Below are 22353 nucleotides of genomic sequence, written 5' to 3'. Positions count from 1 at the left end.
CCCATTTGTTTAGTCTGTGATAAAATGGGCTGGAAAAAACCCCCAACCATAACTATCTGTCCTACTAGTCTATTATTGAACATAAATGAAGCTGAAATATCTTTGTTATCTTAATTTATCTATTGCTTTAATTCTCACTTTTTATTTATATGCCTTCCTAAACAAATAACTATTAAATTCATACCTTTCCTAGTAAAAATAGGAGTCTTGTTGCACTGAACTTCCCCTCTCACATACTTCTGATAAACAGGCAGGGAGTTGCTCATACAATATTCTTTTTGAAGTGCCATTGTTCTGATGTGATAAATACATGTATTGAATTGACCTTGTTGAATAGATGCTGTAGTTTTCGCTGCAATTTACATTTAAATTAGTTTCCGTGAAAACAAGGAAACTGAATTTTTTTTTAAATTGCAATACCATACAATGCTTACATAGACACACAATCCTTCAGGCAGTTTTCAGTAGGGCAGACCAGAAAACGAGAATTCCATTTCACTGAAGTTTCAGTTTCAAAAAATTCCTGACCAGCTCTAGCTTTCAGTCCATGTGACGGTATTCACATCCAAGCCAATTTCAACTAATTTTGATACTAAGATCAAGAGTAACTATTACTAAATTCTCTCCAAAATCCAAGTGTCATATTTACCACTTCAAATACTCATTTAATATCTCTCTCTCTCTCTCTCAAAAAAGCCACATCACACACACCAAACAGGCAAAATCTGTTCTTTAAAAACTCCCCGGTGCATAGTCACCATGGTTCCTTTATCCGCCAGATATTTCAGCATATTTTCCTCTTAGCATTTTTCTACTATTTTACTCCACCACTTTAGGTCACAAAGTTGGATTTACAAGGAGATAATTGCCAGCATCACTTTTCTTTCTTTTATTTAAAGATCACTACAATGAGTTTCCACCAAACTTCTGGTGCCTATCCAGGCTTTTCAAAGATAAAATTATAGTGAAGTTTGCTGATTTCCTCAGTATCCTAAATGCACATAATCCAGACTGGTTCTATTCAAATTACTGTGCCTATTGGTTTTTACAAAGATTAATCCATGGGAAACCCAGATTGATTCAAGAAACATACAAATTTAAGAGTCTATGTGAACCAGTTCTTACAGTAAAATTCATTAACCTTTTTGAATGCCAGTTGGCAGGAATCACAGATCTCAGTTAAATAATTGATCCACTTTCTGCTCTTATTTCAACCGCTCTCCATAACCATATATGCATGTTTCAGAGTAGCAGCCGTGTTAGTCTGTATTCGCAAAAAGAAAAGGAGTACTTGTGGCACCTTAGAGACTAACAAATTTATTAGAGCATAAGCTTTCGTGAGCTACAGCTCACTTCATCGGATGCATGTGTATCGATGAAGTGAGCTGTAGCTCACGAAAGCTTATGCTCTAATAAATTTGTTAGTCTCTAAGGTGCCACAAGTACTCCTTTTCTTTTTGCATATATGCATGTTAAGCTTCGAGAACTCACTTTTCTTATGACAAAGGATATAAGGAAAGCAGATTTGTTGTGGGGTTTTTCCACCCCAACACAAACATTGCTGGAACAGTAGGAAACTGCAGGGCAGAATCACCTCTATGGCAAACAGGCTGCGTGTTCTTAGATCCCTGATGATGCAGCCAGGTGGAAGGAGTATTTTTGTAAAGAGTATTTTTCCCTATCCACATGACAGTGTGTCATGAAATGCCATCTGCAAAGTTGGTATTAAAAATGCAATAGGTAGCAATGAAATATTAAGACAACATAGAAGGTTGAGGGGTGAGTTTTTTTAGTGGCTTAAACTGAATTTCTATAAGACTCTGCACTTGTGGATTCTTTAAGGTGAAAAAGCATTTAGTGACTGTGGTTTCAGTCTCAGTCCATCCTCCCTCGGTTTGCATTGCCTTGTCTTTTTCAAAATTCCTTGCCAAGTTACAGAGTCTGGCATAGCAGTTCTCTTATTAGAATCTAAATAAAAAAATCACATTCAGAATAAGACCATGATACAGGGATGTCATTCCCTATATTATTTTGTAGTTCAGCTGCTACAGACTTCTACATGCTGGAGAATTTGCATCTCCAGTCCTTTCACTGAAGTAATGTTCGAACTTGTTCTTCATGAAATTACTGGCAGCATTTCACAAAGAAGAGGGCAAGCCTGCCGGGTGAATGGCAGAAAACTTTCCAACTTGCTCTTGGTTGTTAGGCTATATACTTCTGATAAAGACTTCAGTATGTTTCTACCACTTTCGCTCTTCAAATCAGCCTCTCTCGTTATCCGGTTTTCTTTTCAGTTGGCTCTTACCACCCTTCACACAGTGATTGCTTGTTCTTTTCAGTTTTATTGAGTGCTTAATGTTTGCCCATCAGAATAAAGTCAGTGCAGATAATATACAGTTTGCCAGTCAGAATAATAATTACATACTTGATTCCCCAGGTAAGCTTCTCCATGGTGATCTTTGTTCATTATTTTTTGTTGTGGTCACTATTTAAAGGTGGCCTAGCAACCATCTTTAAATATGGACACACAATGTGCTTGGTATTGTACAAAACATAAGATGCTGTGCTCAAAAGAGGATGAATTGTACTATTTATTTGTATGACTGTAGTGTCTAGGAACCCTAGTCATGGATCAGACCTTACTGAGCTAAGCGCTGCACAAACAATATGATCTTTTAGTGTGATGAATTAAATCAAAGTAGTGTGTTTCTGTGGATAGGTGAATGGATTTGAATCTCATGCATTAGAAATTAAGGCTTTAATTCAACAAGGTGCTTAAGCACATGCCTAAATCGGGGCCTAAGCACTGCTGATGAATTTTTTTGGCTGCCATTTCACTTTGCATTCTGCAGTGGTATGCAGGGTACTGTATATCCCGATTGCTAAGGCATGTATTACCTCCATTTATTATATTATGGCTTGCATTTAGATACAAAATATTTGCAAAGAAGCTTACTCCATCTTAAGCATTTGAAGGACAAAAACTTTTTTCACCTTTAAAGGGAAACACGAGTTAGAAGAAACCAACATCTTCTGTAAAACATTTTCCCAAACATACATAGAATCAGAACTGGAAGGGACCTCAAGAGGTCATCTAGTCCAGTCCCCTGCACCCAAGGGAGCACTAAGTATTATGTTCATGTACGTGTTCTCCTTAATGTTTGTTTATAAAATAAATCAGTTTCAATAAGGATATTTCGAGAATTCTTTATAGGTGTTTAAAACTAAACATTGTTCTCTGCAAAGATGATGGGTGAAGGCAGCTCACTTTTATGACTTGGTTTATAGCTCTGATAGCACATCCTCAGCATCATGCCTGTTTAGAATATGCTGAATAAAGATCACCACCACCTTCTTGTACACAACCAGGTCTCTTTCTTAAAAGAAGCAACTTAGAAGTTTGTTTCCTTGAGATAAAGCCCAGGTCTGTACCAAGCTGTTGACTTGTACCAGGAGAATGCATCCTGTTCTTTGAGGAAAAAAAAGAACAGGAGTACTTGTGGCACCTTAGAGACTAACAAATTTAAGCTTTCGTGGGCTACAGCCCACTTCATCAGATGCATAGAATGGAACATATAGAAAGATGATATATATACCTACAGAGAACATTAAAAGGTGGAAGTTGTCATACCAACTCTAAGAGGCTAATTAATTAAGATGAGCTATTATCAGCAGGAGGAAAAAAAAAAACTTTTGTAGTGATAATGAACATGGCCCATTTCAGACAGTTGACAGCACCTTCTTGTCAACTGTCTGAAATGGACCATCTTGATAATCACTACAAAAAAGTTTTTTTTCTCCTGTATGTGTATATCTTCTTACTCTATGTTCCATTCTATGCATCTGATGAAGTGGGCTGTAGCCCACGAAAGCTTAAATTTGTTAGTCTCTAAGGTGCCACAAGTACTCCTGTTCTTTTTGCGGATACAAACTAACACAGCTGCTACTCCGAAACCTGTTCTTTGAGAAGACACTGCTGCTGGTTATTTGTGTTGTTTGTACAGCATACAAACAAAGAAGTTAGATAAAAAACAAAGACTCTTTCTGGAAGGTTTCAAGAATAACAGTTTCTCCTTTATTTCCTTTAATACAGAACCTTAACACACAAGAATCAAAAACATAGAGAGAAAGCAGGGTATTCCTTAAGACAGCGAGGCTCAGCTCAGTCCACCTGTCTCATTGCAGACTGACTGCACCAGACCCAACTTGGTGGGCTAGCGGGGCTCACACTAGCACTCTAAAAACAGCAGTACAGACAGCACTTTGATGTTGCAACTCAGGCTGGAGCTCAAGCTCTGAAGCCTAGGGAGGGGGGTGGGCTTCAGAACTTCAACTGACCTGCAACTTCAAAGTAGGGTCTCTCACTAGCCAAGTCTCTCAAACACCATATCCCAAACTGGCAATATCAGCTATTCATCTTCAGCTGGTTATGATGAAGCAGTAAATAATAATAAAAGAGGCAGTGGAAAAATGAAAACAAATATGTTTGACAAAAATCACAATCTGCAGGCTTTTCATGAGCCAAACTGTGCTAAACTGATCCAGTAAATTATTCTCAGGCAAATTACTCTCTCAATTCTATGTATGTCCAAGCTAACTTGAATTGATGTTGTAAGTAAATATTTCAAGAGAAATTGTATAAAATGCTTCACTAAAAATCAAGATGCATTATATCTTCTGTTCCTTATCTCTATGTATGTTTGCATGTGCATTTCTAGTGTGCTAGTCACCCTTGTATTACTCCTGGGGGAATTCTGCACCACTGCACAATGCAGAATTTTGCAGAAATTAATGTTGTGCATGCAGAATTTCCTTTCCCCCACAGAAATGGGCTATAGTGCTGCTGGCCGCCACTAGGGGTCACTGGACTTGCAAACTCCATGCAAGCCTGAGACCAAGCATCAAGCTGTTTCTCCCTCTGGATCCCTGGACTCTGAGGGGAACGGGGGGCTCCAACAGCTGGGCTCGAGGGCAGGAAGAGTGTGGGTATCTGGGATGGGGGGGACACATGGCTGGGCTTTGGGGAGGTAGGGGGTTCAGGTGTATTGGCTGGAGGGACACAGCAGAGCTCTGGGGGAGAGAGTTTGTGGGTGTCTGGCCCCCTAGCAGGGCTCTGCAGGGGGAAGGGGGCAGAGAAACAGCAACTGGGTTGTCATAGGGGTTGCTTTAACTCTCTACTTGGAGGGAAATTTTGTGTGTGTGTCTGTATTGTTACAGGCATACTTGCTGACAGGTATTTTGAAATAAATTACCAAAATAATTGAAACTGACATGATTAAGTAGTGTTATTTTGACAAATAAAATGTGTAGAATTTTGCAGTATTTTAAAATATTGTACACAGAATTTTTAATTTTTGGCACAGAATTCCCCCAGGAGTATTGTGTGTAGGCACTGGGGAGTTGTCTTAATCCAGTGACTTTGTATCGCTCTGTAAAGTGTACGGAAATTTGCCTGTCTGGATTTAGTTTTCATTCTGCTTATCATTCATGGGTCCATTAGACTTTACAGGTAAAATTTTCAAAGGCACTAAAGTGATTTAAGAGCCTAAATACAATTGAAAGTCAATAGGACTTAGGCTCTGAAGTCACTTAGGATCAGATTTTTGAAGGTATTTAGTCATCTAGCTCCTGGAACCTAAATTTCTTTAAAAACCTGGCCCCTAGCCTCCAAGCAGGTAGGTAACATTTTTAAAGCATCTATCAGTATTTGTTTCATTCAATAAATTTGATGCAAAATCCTAGCATAAACTACATCTGTATAAACCACTAGATGTGCCAGGAAATAATTAAACACACAATCTACAATAAAGTCAAAAAGAGCAATAGTAGACCAATGGCTAATCTCAAAACAAAGGCTAGCCATGCAACACCAATGGAACATCTTCCCCTCTCCCACATTGTGCCTTGTTTTCCTCCCACTCAGTTCCCCTAAACCTCCCCCAACTATTTAAACCCTCAAACCCTGCACACATCAGCCCTTCTCAAATATTCACTCAAATAGACAAGCAACAAATAAGGCTTTTTCAGGTCATGGAGAGTGAGCTCGAGAGCTGAGGGGCCCTGAGGAAAATGTCCTTTCCCATCTGCCTTTCTAATACATTAAAGGGACCCCTCAGACACCTCTACTGACTGAAACTGTAGCAGAACCACATAGAGACCACCTCGCCCCCTGACGTAGGCAGGTCCCAAACCACAGGGCCTTAAGGGTCTTTTATGCTGGATAAGAACTTAGACTTTCTAGATGGCAATTGTCACTGAAAGATCAGCCCATTTTTTAGTCCTCTGATTCATTCCCCATGAATCTTCAAAAATAATCGTCAGTTCAGTAGATTATCAGACCAATAAGAAATATCTTACTAACTACTTGCGTTTACAGGGTACATAGATAGGAATTCTGAAATAACTTCCTTTTAATATCCATGGGTATTCATCATTAGGGCCTGACGACTTGTATACTGTATGTTGCCACTAATACTGTGTAGTCACTGTTACCACTTACTTGGATAACATGAGAGTTCTACAAACATCTCATGGTCCTAGTGTTTTATGGGACAGTTGTACATGCTACCCAACAGATAGCAGTCATTTCTCACTTTATTCACAGCCAGCTGCCCTAAGCCTTAAAAATATTTAAAAATCACTCAAAAACCTCTTTGGCTGAAGACAGACCTTCAGTCTGGAGTTTGCCAACTAGTTGTGTGAGCGCAAATCAAGTTTGCATTGCAGAAAGCTATTTCAGAATCTCAAATCTATGCACTATGCAAACACAGACAGTGGGTAAGATATTTCTTATTGGCTCAATAAACTATGGAATGCATAGAAGCTGGCAAAGCCCATCCTTTCTGCTGGTGAAACTAGCAAAACAAACTATCATTAGATCCAACCTTAAATTCAATATTCAGTAATTTTCCCAGAGGCCTTACAGCTTTTCCAAATAAATATTCCAGTCATCTTCATCAATAACACAGCTGGTGTTCATTTGCAGCAGTCTGAAATTAAATTAAGCTGGTTTGTGTTTGGATGTAATGGCTGTTACAAATCAAATGCAGTTAGCACAAAGCACAGAATGGTCTGTTAACACTTGATCAATTGAAAACAGAGTAACTGGATCCCAAAAACTGTGGCTTGTAATGGAATTCATGGCTTTAATCCTTGAATCAACATTTCCATCCAAAATGAGAAAATGAAAGGAAAAATTAGACTGACCTCATGGATTGTATAATTAACCAAAAAATGTGGCATAGCAATATCAAACTCATTCTGAATCAAGGCCACTTTACTGCCACAAGGGAAGAATGAGACTTTGATCAACGCATTGAGTTCCAAGTATCCCCTTCTGTTGATACAAGTCAAAATACATCACTATAGAACTGTAAGGGGATAATTGGAACTCAGGGTATTGTGCACACTTTGATGCGGCAGGAAACTATGGCAGTTATTGGGACTCTGGGAAGCTACGTGCCAGCTCTTGCCAAGGCTACAGGCATTCGCAAAGAACTGAAACTCAGAGCTGGAGACCAGACCAGTTCACTTATATGTTAGTGCTGTCAAAATAGGTATTAATCTTATAAAAAGATAGTTAGTGTTTAGACTCTACAGAATGTTTGTAAGTTGCTGAAGGTGTTAATCTTATTTGTTACATCTGTATTACATGCTATAAAGGAAATGTGTAAGTTTTGCTTTATAAACAAAAAAAATTTTGCTCTAAACTTGTGAACTCAGATGGGAAAAACTACCAAAAAGACAGATAGGGTATCAAGGAACATCACAATACAAAGGATTGGTGAATGGTCCTATTGCATCTTGGGAATGCTACATGACAGCAAGCTCATCCTATGGACTTGGAGGCTGAATGAAGGAAATAAAACAAAGACAAGAAAATTTTCTGTCTCTTGGCTGTTTGAACTCTTGCAGGGTCAGAGTCACTAAACTGAAGCCAGAGATACCCCTGGGTCACCCTGAAAGACATTTTGAATTGACAGAGCTCTATAACTGTATAATTCATAGGATTTAGATTGCAATGCATTTGTGTGTATATGCTGCTTACTTTAACCTGTCAATAACTCTCATTTATTCTTCTTCCTGGTTAATAAACCATTAGTTAGTTTATTACAGGATTAGCTACAGGCATTGTCTTTGGTGTAAGATCTAGGGTAACAATTGATCTGGGGTAAATGACTGGTCTCTTGGGACTGGAAGCAACCTGAATATGTTGTGATTCTTGGTGTAAGTGACCATTTATCACTAAGTCCACCTTGCCTAGGTGGCAAGATAAATGGTAGAGTCTAAGCGGACTGTCTGTGACTCCATGGTAAGACTGTAACAGTGATCCAGGAGTTCACATTTGTCACTGGCTTGGTGAAATCTAATTACAGAACATACCATCAGTTTGCATTGTCTGCCCTGTTTTTGGCAGTCTGCCCTGAGGTAGGCACTCTCAATTGTGAGCCACTTTCAGAGAGTGTGGCACTTAGATCAGGGGGAGAGCAATGTAACCTTTTATGTTATTTAAAGTGAATTTGGTAATGTGGTATTACCCCACCAACTCTGGTGGCCTCAGTTTCAAGCTCAACAGAGTGAAAGTCACCTCTGCTACTTGCTTCAGATTTAGTGTTTCTAGGGACACAGACTAGACATTCACAAGTACAAAATCTAATCTGTTTTACAAGCTTTATGAAAATTACAATTAAAGGTTATGAATTCCCAAGCATATAGAAATTCTATACAGACCTATGCACAGGTTACAATTGTAGTTATACTCACATCTCTTAGATAGTGTCAGGGTCTGATGGGCTCTCTCATGGATTGATCATCAGTACAGGGATGGTTTCTTCTGGAGTTTCCCCTAGGGAGTTCAATTTTCCTAACCTGGGCACCCTTTTTTTTACAATATGATTCTGACTGTACCTCATTAGCATGTATGCACATAGTGCACCCTGCGGTTAGGGCATGTGTTAGAAAAATGTGACTACCACTTATCTTGTAAGCAAAAAAATATTCTGTTAATTTTTCACAATATCACCCATTGGCACATCTTTTCTCATAATCTTGTGGCATACTGACATTCTTTGCTCACTTATGTCAAGCATTTCTTAAGTCTATGGCCTACTATGGCTAAGCTACAATCTTACAGGCCTCAGCCTATAGGTCTTGTATTTACTTAGCTTCCTAATACATAATTATCCCTTCTAACTACTAATCAATCTTGTACTTCTATGCTCCTACAATTTAACTCTATTCAACATACAATGATTATATGACAACATGACAGTCAATTATATCATCACATAATAAATTAACAATAAGCTAAAATCATTGGCTACAGCAAATATCCAGGGGAGAATGAGGATGCTATTTTGTGTAAGAATGAAAAAAAGAGAAAGCACTCACTGGGAGGCCGGGGAGTGGTTAAAATGACAAATGAAAGGACTGGGTCATTGTATTGACTTCAGTGGGATTACACTAGCATAAAACTGGAGTAATGCAGTGGTGAATTAGGCCCAAAGAATTCAGAATGCTCAAGGGAAAGTAGGGGTAGACATAACACATTTGAACTAAGAAACCTTCAGACACAGGCAAATAGTCTGAATTCAGGTAACAGTGGGCAAGATGAGAGAACATAGGCATATGTTTTTTCTTACTGGAGAACAATTTGCCTGTAAGAAATCTTACACAGATTGGCAGAATCAATTAAAGAAGCACTTGACAGAAAAACAAAGAGAACCAAAAGTAGCCGGATAGGACCTGATAAATTTTCATGCTATCTTTCAATCTTTAGTTTTCCTGTGCAACAATACACAGAACACTTGAATCCAGAGAATGGTTTAAACTAATTTATTTCTTCCTTATGTGCCAATCCTGCAAATATCTCTAGAAGGATATGCTTGTGAACTGGCCAAGAAGACTGGAATTTTGCATCAGTAATTTGTCAGTTAAGGCTCTAACTAATTATTCACTTGTCAATTAGTTCTAAAGAAAGCCAGTTAAGCTTGTGAAATTTGCCCTTAAGGGAGATGCCAGCTCTAGTTACAGCATACAGGTGCATGCATCCTTTCTAACTAATTACCAGGAAGGGGCATCACTTTCTTTGCCCTGGGAAATTAGTTAATTGCATCTACCATACAAAGGGACTTTCCTTCATTCCAGCATGAAATGCATATTTAGAATGTTCAATTGCCAAAGCTGTGCTGCCAGACTCATACACATCTGTGTAACTACTCTTCTTGCCTCTAACATCAGGCCACATTCTCACTTCATAGGTTTACACCAATCAATCAATTGAATTACTCCAGCTTATATACTACAACGGAAATCAGGCATGTCGCAACAAAAAATCCATTATGTGGTAGGAATAAAGCCCTCCATTCATAGAAGATCATAGTTATTTTGTGCACTTTCACTGTAAGTATTTCCCCCCCCCATCACGGAAGACAGTCGCTGCAATTTGCAAGCCACTCAGATCCTTCTCTGATGTAGCATACGAGTACTGATTTGGAAGAATGACTCTGCATTGCCAACTTCACATGGCATTTGCAATGGTTCCAGTGGCATTGTGTGCAAATCATTTTGTGCTAGCATTACCCTATTCCTGAACTTTGAAACATTCACAACCACCTCAGCTCCACTTTTTGATTTATGCCCCTACAACATGCTGAACATTTCTTCAAGGATCTGAGAGCTCTGGATTCCCAAAGAAGTCCACTGGAGTTCAATCTTTCCTTCACAGGAGATACTCAAGACCGAGGAGGATCAGGCCCTAATTTCCTATCATGTTTCTGCTTTAGACCCCTACCTCAATCATATCCCTACCTGTATGCAATTTTTCTCCATTAGCTGTAACAATTCTTATGGAAGACCCTGCATCAGCAATCTGATGAGGTGATGGGTGAATGCTTCTGCCTACATGGATCCCCCATTAAGTCAGTGGGCTCCATAAGATCCTGCCTATGGAGGTCAGGTTGCTGGATCGTTGTTTGAGAGAGATGAAATGAAGAACTCGTATGTAGTGGGTGTTCCATATAGCCCATTAGTGCAGTGAATCTAAACTATGTTTTTTCTCTGCAATCTGCTTGCACAATTCATTGACTCTGTTAGAAGACAGAGCCCAACTCATGAAAAAACCTTTTTTTATAGTGAAAAGTGTATCATTTCTTCATCCTGCACCTCTAAAAGGGGGCGTAGTACCTCTGGCAAGCTGTATAGAACTTGCTCTTTTCTGGATGGAGTATTGCTGATTGCTCTTTTTAAAGGTGAAAATCTGTTTCCATGATGCAATGGATTATAACATAAGAACATAAGATCAGCTATACTGGGTCAGACCAAGGTCCATCTAGCCCAGTATCCTGTCTTCCAACAGAAGCCAATGCCAGCTGTTCCACAGGGAATGAACAGAACAGGTAATCATCAAGTGATCCATCCCCTATTGCCCATTCCCAGCTTCTGGCAAACAGAGCTTAGGGACACCATCCCTGCCTATCCTGGCTAATAGCCATTGATGAACCTATCCTCCAAGAATTATTTTTTGAACTCTGTTATAGCCCTGGCCTTCACAACGCATTCTGTGCAGCATCAGTGATGATTACAAGTATTATTTTTCAGCCACTGGTCTAGTTAAACACAGTGCCAGAGACAATTATTACAGTTGGATAAGTATAGCAGTTCCCAGTAACGTTGCAGCCATTACTTTTTCCTCCTTTACTGCTAATAGTGTAGAAAAAATACTATCCATCTTCCACTTTGCATGGAAACTTTTAAAGACACCATAATAGAGGCTCAACTTAAATGTATACCCCAAATTAAAAAAACATAGTAAAAGAACCAAAAATAAATAAGTGCCATAGTGGGTAAACAACAAAGTAAAAGAAGTAGTGAGAGGCAAAAAGGCATCCTTTAAAAAGTGGAAGTTAAATCCTAGTGAAGAAAATAGAAAGGAGCATAAACTCTGGAAAATGAAGTGTAAGAATATAATTAGAAAGGCCAAAAAAGAACTTGAACAGCTAGCCAAAGACTCAAAAAGTAATAGCAAATTTTTTTTTAAATACATCAGAAGCAGGAAGCCTGCTAACCAATCAGTGAGGCCACTGGATGATCGAGATGCTCCAGGAGCACCCAAGGATGATAAGGCCATTGTGGAGAAACTAAATGAATTCTTTGGATCGGTCTTCATGGATGAGGACTGAAGGAGATGCCTAAACCTGAGCCATTCTCTTTAGGTGACAAATCTGAGGAACTGTCCCAGATTGAGGTGTATTAAAAGAGGTTTTGGAACAAATTGATAAGCTAAACAGTAATAAGTCACCAGGACCAGATGGTATTCACCAAGAGTTCTGAAGGAATTCAAATGTGAAATTGCAGAACTACTAACTGTAGTCTGTAACCTATCATTTAAATCAGCTTCTGTACCAAATGACTGGAGGATAGCTAGTGTGACGCCAATTTTTAAAAAGGATTCCAGAGGTGATCCCGGAAATTACAGGCTGGTAAGCCTGACTTCAGTACTAGGCAAATTGGTTGAAACTGTAGTAAAGAACAAAATTGTCAGACACATAGATGAACATAATTTGTTGAGGAAGAGTCAACATGGTTTTTGTAAAGGGAAATCATAACTCACCAATCTACTAGAATTCTTTGAGGGGGTCCACAAGCACTTGGACAAGGGGGATCCAGTGGATATAGTGTACTTAGATTTTCAAAAAGCCTTTGACAAGGTCCCTGACCAAAGGCTCTTAAGCAAAGTAAGCAGTCATGGGATAAGAGGGGATGTCCTTTCATAGATCGGTAACTGGTTAAAAGATAGGAAACAAAGGACAGAAATAAATGGTCAGGTTTCAGAATGGAGAAATGAAAATAGTGGTGTCCCCCAGGGGTCTGTACTGGGAACAGACCTATTCAACATATTCATAAATGATCTGTAAAAAGGGGTAAACAGTGAGGTGACAAAATTTGCAGAGGATACAAAACTACTCAAGATAGTTAAATTCCAGGCAGACTGCGAAGAGCTACAAAAGGACCAAACAAAACTGGGTGACTGGGCAAAATGGCAGGTGAAATTCAATGTTGATAAATGCAAAGTAATGCACATTGGAAAACAATCCCAATTATACATACAAAATGACGGGGTATAAATTAGCTGTTACCACTCAAGAAAGATCTTGGAGTCATTGTGGATAGTTCTCTGAAAACATCCACTCAATGTGCAGCGGCAGTCAAAAAAGCAAACAGAATGTTGGGAATCATTAAAGGGTTAGATAATAAGACAGAAAATGTCATATTGCCTCTATATAGATCCATGGTATGCCCACATCTTGAATACTGTGTGCAGAAGTGGTTGCCCCATCTCAAAAAAGATAGATTGTAATTGGAAAAGGTTCAAAACAGGGCAACAAAAATTATTAGGGGTATGGAACTGCTTCCATAAGAGGAGAGGTTAATAAGACTGGGACTTTTCAGCTTGGAAAATAGATGACTAAGGGAGGGGGGGGAAATTGAAGTCTATAAAATCATGACTGGTGTGGAGAAAGTAAATAAGTGTTATTTATTCCTCCTCATAAACACAAGAAGTAGGGGTCACCAAATGAAGTTAATAGGCAGCAGGTTTAAAACAAAACAAAAGGAAGTATTTCTTCACACAACTGCACAGTCAACCTGTGAAACTCTTTGCCAGAGCATGTTGTGAAGGCAGAGACTATAATAGGGTTCAAGAAAGAACTAGATAAGTTCATGGAGGATAGGTCCATCAGTGGCCATTAGCCAAGATGGGTAGGGATGGTGTCCCTAGCCCCTGTTTGCCAGAAGCTGGGAATGGGCTGCAGGGGCTGGATCACTTGATGATTACCTGTTTTTTTCATTCCCTCTGGGGCACCTGGCATTGACCACAGGCAGAAGACAGGGACACTGGGCTAGATGGACCTTTGGTCTGACCCAGTATGGCTGTTCTTATGTAATTGTGCTATGGTCAACAACATAATCAGAGGTACTTTTTTTCATGCTGTCACTTTGAAAAGCATTGGGAAAAAGGATGAATACTTGGTTTGGCTTAGGTTTTTTCCAGAAATGTTTAGCCATTTAAGTTAATGCGCCATGTTAAACAAGTCTCTAACATTTATGTAGACATATTAAACGCACGCAGACACACACACACACACACACACACACACACACACACACACCCCTCCTCATGTCAATAGACAAAGGTAAAGCTTTTAAAAGGACAGGAGTCTCTGTCTGTGTTCAGAATGCTGTGGCCAAAACAGTGCAATAGAACAGATCTAGGGATTAACAACTGGCGCAGCTGGCTGTGTGGATACAAGATTTAGAATGGCATTTTTAAAAGCACTCAGCATTAGCTTAACTCTGCTATTACAAAGTGCACAGGGAGTCTTACCTTTGACTTTAGGTCATTGATGAGTGCTTTGAACACCACCTCCTTCAGGAACGATGCAGATTATTAAAACATGTCTATTGTTTGGGGCACACAAAATCAAACGGCCAGTTTAATTAGGGTTGAGCATGCTGCTATGACACCAGGACTCCGTTTTGTACTACATGTTACGTGAATTTAGTGCTTATGAAAGGTGATGGACTGAGAACAGAAGACAGAAATCCAGGCAGAAAGCACAGGCAGCTGCAGTGGCAACATGAACTTCCCTCTACTGCCATGCCACTGAGACTCAACCCCCACTCACAATGCACAAGCCCAGGAGCTGAGGAAGCAGTTTATGCCCCATTCCCATTCAGCCATGGACCTCTCTGCTGAGAATGCCAGAAAGGGTGTGTATTAGTTATGGGGACCCCTGTCCACTTTCAGACACAGCTGACTCATTTCACGGGGTATGTCTACTCTGCAATTAGACACCCACGGCTGGCCCGGGCCAGCTGATTCAGGCTTATGGGGCTCAGTCTGTTTAATTGCTATATAGACATTTAGGCCCAGGCTGCAATCTGAGCTCTGAGACCCTCCCACCTCACAGGGCCCTAGACCCGGGGCTCCAGCCCCAGACCGTGCCTGAACATCTACACTGCAATTAAACAGCCTCTTAGTCCGAGCCCCACAAGCCAGAGTCAGCTGGCACAGGCCAGCCGTGGGTTTTTAATTGCAATGTAGACATACCCCAAAGGCTCTACCCATGGTAACTCCATGGTTTCTGTGCAGACCTAGCTTACCCTTGAGCCTAGGGACCGAAAGCCCAGAATCCGTCACCAGCCCCCTGAGCCATCCAATCCCTGCAAGTGCCGTTTTGTTTTGGGTCTGATTTGGTTTAATCCCTTCCCCAGGCCCTGGAGGAAGAGGTATTGATCACTTCTTGCTTTCTCCATTGTCCTTTGCAGACCTGGGGGGGGAGGGGGCGGAGGGAGATTTTACCTGCCATTTCTAACCATTTGATGAAATATTTAAAAAAAAAAAAAATCAAGGTGAAGAAACAGGTTTAGGGGAAAGAGAAATTCTTGTGTGGAGAATAAATGACTTCTAGCTCTGGGAGTAGGTGGGTGGAGAGTTGTCCATCTCTTGGCAGCAGGATGCATAATTACCTGTACCAGGCCCTGCCGCTCCATTCAGACTCACCGGCGCTAGGCTGCTATTTATGCCTCAGAGAACATTTTTTCTGCAACCACAACAATGGGAAAGGAGAAGTGAATGAAGTGGCAGTCACCACTCCCAGCAGGAAACAAACTAGGAAAGTGCTGTCATTACAAAATAGGGAAGCTGGGCCATCCAATTCTCCCACCCTCACCTAAAAACAAGGACTTGGCAGGACAAGGTGGAACAAACTGCCATCCCTCTACCACCTCAGGCAACAGTATTTGTACTTAAAAAGTAGGGTAGTACCATAGCATTCAGTAGAATAGCAAGGCAGCTGCCACAAAAACATTTCAGTAAAACCCCATTTAAACTAAGATCAACTAGGGTCCTGAGGTTTTCAAAAGGAGAGGCTCTCTATCTTACATTTACATAGAGAACAGAAGCCACAGGCATGGTTTCTTTACAACATACACAAGGCCTCACTGACAGGTGAACATACAACTGAGGCATTCTTAATTCATCCTGCCTTCATTATATGCTTCTGGGGAATATTTCTAGAATCCACTTATTAGAAAAGTCATCCTAAGCAAGTTATGATTTGTAGCACCCAAATACCCGACTCAGGAGCAGGGCGCTGTAGCGACAGACACTGTAGACACAACATAAATTACAGTCCCTACCCCCAAGATATCACAATCTATATATGGAGACACAACAAGAAAGTGTAGAACTGGGAGGGGGTCAACAGCTGAATGCAACTCAAGGCTGCATGTATTAGCTAAGTGTACAATTTGAAGGGTTGTTTTTAATTAAGATAAACAAGCACAGATATTAATCAAATCACAAACAGGGTACCTGCTTAACCATCTCTTATGAAAAAATTGGCTTTAAACTCCTGCATAAATTAATTTAACACTTAGCTATATTTGACTCTGTTGAATAAATGAGAACTGATTTGAACAAACAAATTACCTACATACAAGACATGGACCCATTTGTACATGGATTTTAATTTGAGATATTACAAATACTGCCTCAAGTTCCCCTCAAAAAGAGAGAAATCCAAGTTAACCATTACATTTCAGATATTACTCTGCTGATATCGCAGGAGCTAGAGTTTATGATGCATGGCTGTACTGAATACAAGGTATTTCTATTCCATATATACTACACAACATGGCAATAGATATGGCTTGAATTTTAAATGTTTTACTTACTGTGCCTTATGATTTAGGAATATCCTTACTATAGATTGTCCTATTTAGCAGATATCAAGTCATGATTTATCAAGTCTGCCTACAATGCTCATATTGCAAGTGCACTGGTTTAGTGCACTAACTTTAGGTTATAGCCTTGCTGCCATCATGAATAATGTGTGCCCAACTCCTACTGCACAAAGAATTGAATGAGGAAGTATTTTCCATCTGTTCAAAACACAATAGACAGAGCTCTGTGCTTCCAGGCACTCGTTCAGGTTGTGTGTGTGTGTGTTTGTTTTTTAGGGCAGGTATTTGAACTAGAGCTAAGTAAACCTTTAATATTTTGCCTAATTTCCTATGCAAAAGAAAACATAATATTTTGCATTGGTATACAGGTTTTACTTTATTTATGAATATTGGCAACAACTTATTCAGTAACTTTGCACAAACAAGAATCCATTATTTCCAAGTTTGAACATATGATAAGGTATGTCTACACTGCAATTAGACACTGGCAGCTGGTCCGTGCCAGCTGACTCATGCTCATGAGACTCAGGCTGTGGGGCTGTTTCACTGCAGTGCAGACTTCTGGGCGCAGGCTTCAGCCTGAGCTCTGGGACCCTCCCACCTCCAGCCCAAGCCCAAGTTATTTGGCACAGGCCAGCCACAGGTTATTCATTTGAGCACAGACACACCCTAAAAGGTTTGGATTGCTAACCTTAATTCCTATGTTTACAATGCTTGTTTTTCAGATAATTAGGAATAAAAACCATTGCCAGAATATTGTGAACTCTAGTTTTGCATAATTGTGTGTCTAGCAATATAAATACATATACAGTTTAATTCTTTACATACATATTTCTGTTCACTGAAAAATTACTCAAACACAAAGAATCTTATATGTGTCTTCCTGAAAACAATCTACTTATGACATTTAGTTTCACAGATAGAATACATGTAAAACCTTAACATAACCAAATGGATTATGAAAAAAAAATCTGGTTAAATGGATTCTGCAATCTCCTCTTCCTAGAAGCGAATTCTTGTCCAACTGTAGCATTTGTTGGAACCAATCTGGATTCTAAAAATATTTTTTCTTGATCATAGTTACTAAAATATTTGTGTTCTCCTAGGCTCCCAGAAATTTGGCTGGACATAGGTATGCAGTTTGTGCCCCAATATGTGTAAATAAAAATTTCAGCATAATTTTTGCTGACTAATTTGTGTTTGCCAAGATGAATCAAGGTGGGAGCAGGAGGGAAGTAAACCTTGTTTGTATGAAGCATTATTTTTCTCTATCATTTGGAATGAAATATTAAATAAGTCATGTATAGAAAAATAATATGATATTTTGATGACTATCTCCAGAGGCAGCTAAAGCTTGATACACTATATTAGTAACGGACATATGATAAGGTTCCAATGAATTCCCCTTAGGATGTGAAGGTAATAAACACCACCACCAACAGGCCCACGCATATTTTCAATGAAAGTTTTAAAAATGAAATTTAAGCATTTTCCAGCAGACTTGCAGGAATACCAGCTTGAGCGGTATAGGACTAGTAAAGGAGAACCAGAATATGAAATTGAGCAGTCTAGTTACAGTGTACAAGATGAGCAAAAAAACTAAATTAATAGAAATGCACAGAAGTTCAGAAGTGTTCATAGAAGTAAAGGAATGTTTGATGTATTCCACCCCAGAATACAAACAGTTAAGCCGACCTAACGCCTGATGTAGACGGTGTTAGGTCGATGGAGGAATTCTTCTGTTGATCTAGCATCTGCCTCTTAGGGAGGTGGATAAACTGCAGTGACAGAGGAACCCCTTTCTGTTGCTGTAGTAAAAAGAAAAGGAGTACTTGTGGCACCTTAGACACTAATAAATTTATTTGAACATAAGCTTTCGTGAGCTACAGCGTAAGTATCTACACTGAAGTGCTATAGCTGTGCCACTATGGCATTTTAAGTGCAGATAGAATCTTTTTTTTATTGAACATATGAATGGCCATACTGGATCAGACCAATGGTCCATCTAGCCCAGTACCCTGTCTTCTGACAATGGCCAGTGCTAGGTGCATCAAAGGGAATGAACAGAACAGGGCAATTATCTAGTGATCCATCCCCTGTCGTTCAGTCCCAGCATCTGGCAGTCAGAGGCTTAGGGGACAGAGAGCATGGGGTTGAGTCCCTGACCATCTTAGTTAATAGTCCATGATGAACCTATCCTTCATGAACTTGTCTAGTTCTTTTTTTAACCCAGCTATAGTTTTGGCCTTCATAACATCCTCTGACAATGAGTTTCACAGGTTGACTATGCGTTGTTTCAAGAAGTCCTTCCTTTGGTTTGTTTTAAACCTGTGGTCTATAAATTTAATTGGGTGACCTCTGGTTCTTGTGTTCCATGAAGGGGTAAATAACACTTCCTTATTTACTTTCTCCAAATCATTCATGATTTTATAGACCTCCATCATAGCCCCCTTTAGTGATCTCTTTTCTAAACTGAAAAGTTCCAGTCTTTTAATCTCTCCTCATATGGAAACTATTCCATACCCCTAATAAATTTTGTTGCCCTTCCCTGTTTCTTTTCCATTTCTAATATATCTTCTTTTGAGATAGGGTGACCAAATCTGCATAGAGTATTCAAGGTGTGGACCCTACGTAATATGGATTTATATAATGGTATTATGATATTTACTGTCTTATCTCTTTTCTTATGGTTCCTCACATTGTTAGTGTGCAGCAGCAATCAAACAAGCTGAGTGGATGTTTTCAGAGAACTATCCACAGTGACTCCAAGATCTTTTTCTTGAGTGGTAACAGCTAATTAAAACCCCATTATTTTGTATGTATAGTTGGGATTATGTTTTGCAGTATGCATTACTTTGCATTTATCAACACTGAATTTCATCTGCCCCATTTTGTTGCCCAGTCACCAAGTTTTGTGCCACAAGTACTCCTTTTCTTTTTGAGATCCCTTTGTAACTCTTCACAGTCTGCTTCTGATTTAACTATCTTGAGTAATTTTGTACCACCTCCAAAATTTGCCACCTCATTATCTACCCCTTTTTCCAGATCATTCATGATTATGTTGAACAGCACTGATCCCAGTACTGATCCTTGGGGGACACTGCTATTTACTTCTCTCCATTCTAAAAAATGGCCATTTATTCCTATCCTTTGTTTCCTGTCTTTTAACCAGTTACTGATCCATGAGAGGACCTTCTCTCATATCTTATGACTGCTTACTTTGCTTGAGGGACCTTGTCAAAGGCTCTCTCATAACCAAAATATATTGATAACAGCTGAATAAAAAGTTAGAGCAAAACATCAACTGTGATCAATAAGTTAATAAAGGTTACTAAAAATTTAAAGCTATATTTTTGACATCTGAAATGGTAGGAGAATTACTGTTGTGCAAACTATTAATTTTCCTGCCAGTTTATTAAAGGGCCATGAATTTGGGAACCTGCAGCATTTTAGCAAGAGAAAAGAATCAGACAATAGTGAATCTGGGATTTTGTATTGAGATTGGTTGTAAAACTTTTGCAAGCCCTGCAGCTACCATCTCTCTTTTCCACTTATCAATTGCCAAACTAGACAAATATAATCAATCTAATATAGGTTAGGCTACCCCAAAAGTTACTTCAATATATGAAAAATCTGAACAGTTGCTCTGTGCACCATCCGTTGAGCCACGTATTAATCTTTTCCTATAATTTAACATCTCTACCTGGAAGAGGAAACCATTCAGAAGATGCTAACCTAGACTGAGTTATCCCAATATTCTCAAATATGCTTTTGAAAATCTCCATATTGGATTCTCTTGCTATTGTCACTATTCTCAATATGGACCACTGCAATTAGATCATCCCCTGTTCCAGCCAGTAAACAGACTACTTAGTGTGTTGGCAGAGCAGCTATGTTTTTGTGTGTGTTTTGTGGTAAACAACTAGCCAGATTTCCCAGGTCTCGCTAGAACCAAGTTTTCCATCTCTATCTCAGTTCAAAGAATCTCATCACCATTATCTGTTGGCTAAGCCATTTTTTCCTTTCAGTTTCAAAAGGGTAGATTTTACCCGACTCCTTTCTGATCCAAACCTATATCACATTCTGTCTTTCATTCCTTTCCTCCATAGTTTGATCCAACATCACATGCTGACTGAGTGGCTAATGGCTGTGCCAACCTCAGTCTTCACATTTTTGATTCACCATAGCCCAGCTACTGGGGCTGGTTTTGTGCTAAATTCACCTAACACTTCCTGTGCTATTGCACCCACCATATCAACCTCGGTCATAAGCTCCGCAGTTTGTGCCAATGTAGGCGGTGACTAATATTACACTGAAAATAGACTAATTGCCAAAACTGCCGAAATAAATCAAATCCATGCAATAGTTGTACTGCATTAGTCCCTCTCCATCTTATAATTTAACTAATACCTGCCCCCCCAAGACCCTCTCTCCTAAACTTATAATCACTAATTCAAACACTCCTTTGGGCTCCTTTTGTAGACTGATAAGGGATTTACACATACGAAAATCTAGACTCCATGTGCTGGCTATGCTATTTATTGGATAGACATAATTACAGGTCAACAGGTAGAAGTGCTTTGCATGGGTCCCAATTCTCCCATTTAAGTCAACTGCAAGACTGTCATTAATTTCCATAAGCCATTTTACAGCCCTCAGTTTGCACCTACTTTAATTCTTGTCTAGCCCAGCTTTCAGCAGGCAGACAATGAATATAGTGAATGAATATTATCAGTGCAGTAATATCCATGGTTTTGTGCCTTTATATTAACGTCAGTTTAACGCTACCCCCAAATTTTCAACATGCCATACAGTACTAAATAGACACCATATAACTGCTCTGCAGAAATTACTAAGAGGCAAGCTAGAGGTTTTGCAAGCTGGATACAGGTCAGGTGGTAGCGTCGCCTGCCACGTAGCCTTTTTCTGATTTCCAACTGAACGGATATACCACCACATTTCTCACAGAGAGAACGTTGGCCTCTCAGTCCTGAACTGCAACAGGCCTGGTTCTTCCAAGTCACTGACAGCCACCATTTGTTCAGCCAGGCATGCAAATTACACTTTTGCAATTTTCATGAGCTGCTAAAAAAGATCAACATTGCTAGACTCCAACATTGCTAAAATCTTGGTAGTAATGACATTTCACACATTGTAACGGACACATTAAAAATAAAAGTTTTATTTCTCATTCCGCTAGATAAACCTCTTACTTTTTTGCATTTGGAACTTAAACACTCAGATAAAAGAGCTCACTATCTACAGGTCAGCAAGGTATTTTATTCGATTGAGACTTACATTGTTTGCGTTCATTCCATAATTAAAGGTAGACTTTTAAGGTGCACTGATCACTGTATGAAAAGCCACACAAAATACAAATGTTCAATACAGTATGGTTCAGCCTCACTTGAGCTAGTGCTTTTCTGGGTTAGGTCCCAACTTAATTGTTTGAATTAAGATAGCACTTTGAGTATCCAGTCATGAATCATGGCCTCTTTGTGGTCGGCAGCATACAAAGACATTCCTACCCCTGAAGATCTTATAATCCAAGTAGACTTCAATGAGCTAAATGGACCTTTGTCTGACCCAGTATGGCCATTCTTATGC

At 39.5% G+C, this 22353-nt stretch overlaps 1 long non-coding RNA gene across 1 annotated transcript; it reads right to left on the bottom strand.

Annotated features, from left to right (window-relative positions):
- Nucleotides 1–4100: 4100 nt before the first annotated feature.
- LOC122458689 lies at nucleotides 4101–20940 on the bottom strand. The gene is made up of 3 exons (XR_006278840.1): nucleotides 20929–20940; nucleotides 10615–10619; nucleotides 4101–4868 (listed from the first exon to the last, which is right to left on the bottom strand). It is a non-coding gene; the product is annotated as an uncharacterized LOC122458689 (long non-coding RNA).
- Nucleotides 20941–22353: the final 1413 nt, after the last annotated feature.

Source organism: Dermochelys coriacea, chromosome 2, assembly GCF_009764565.3.
Source record: "Dermochelys coriacea isolate rDerCor1 chromosome 2, rDerCor1.pri.v4, whole genome shotgun sequence".
Lineage (NCBI taxonomy): Eukaryota > Metazoa > Chordata > Testudines > Dermochelyidae > Dermochelys > Dermochelys coriacea.
The sequence above is the reverse complement of the archived record's forward strand: the minus strand, read 5'-3'. Positions and strand labels throughout refer to the sequence as shown.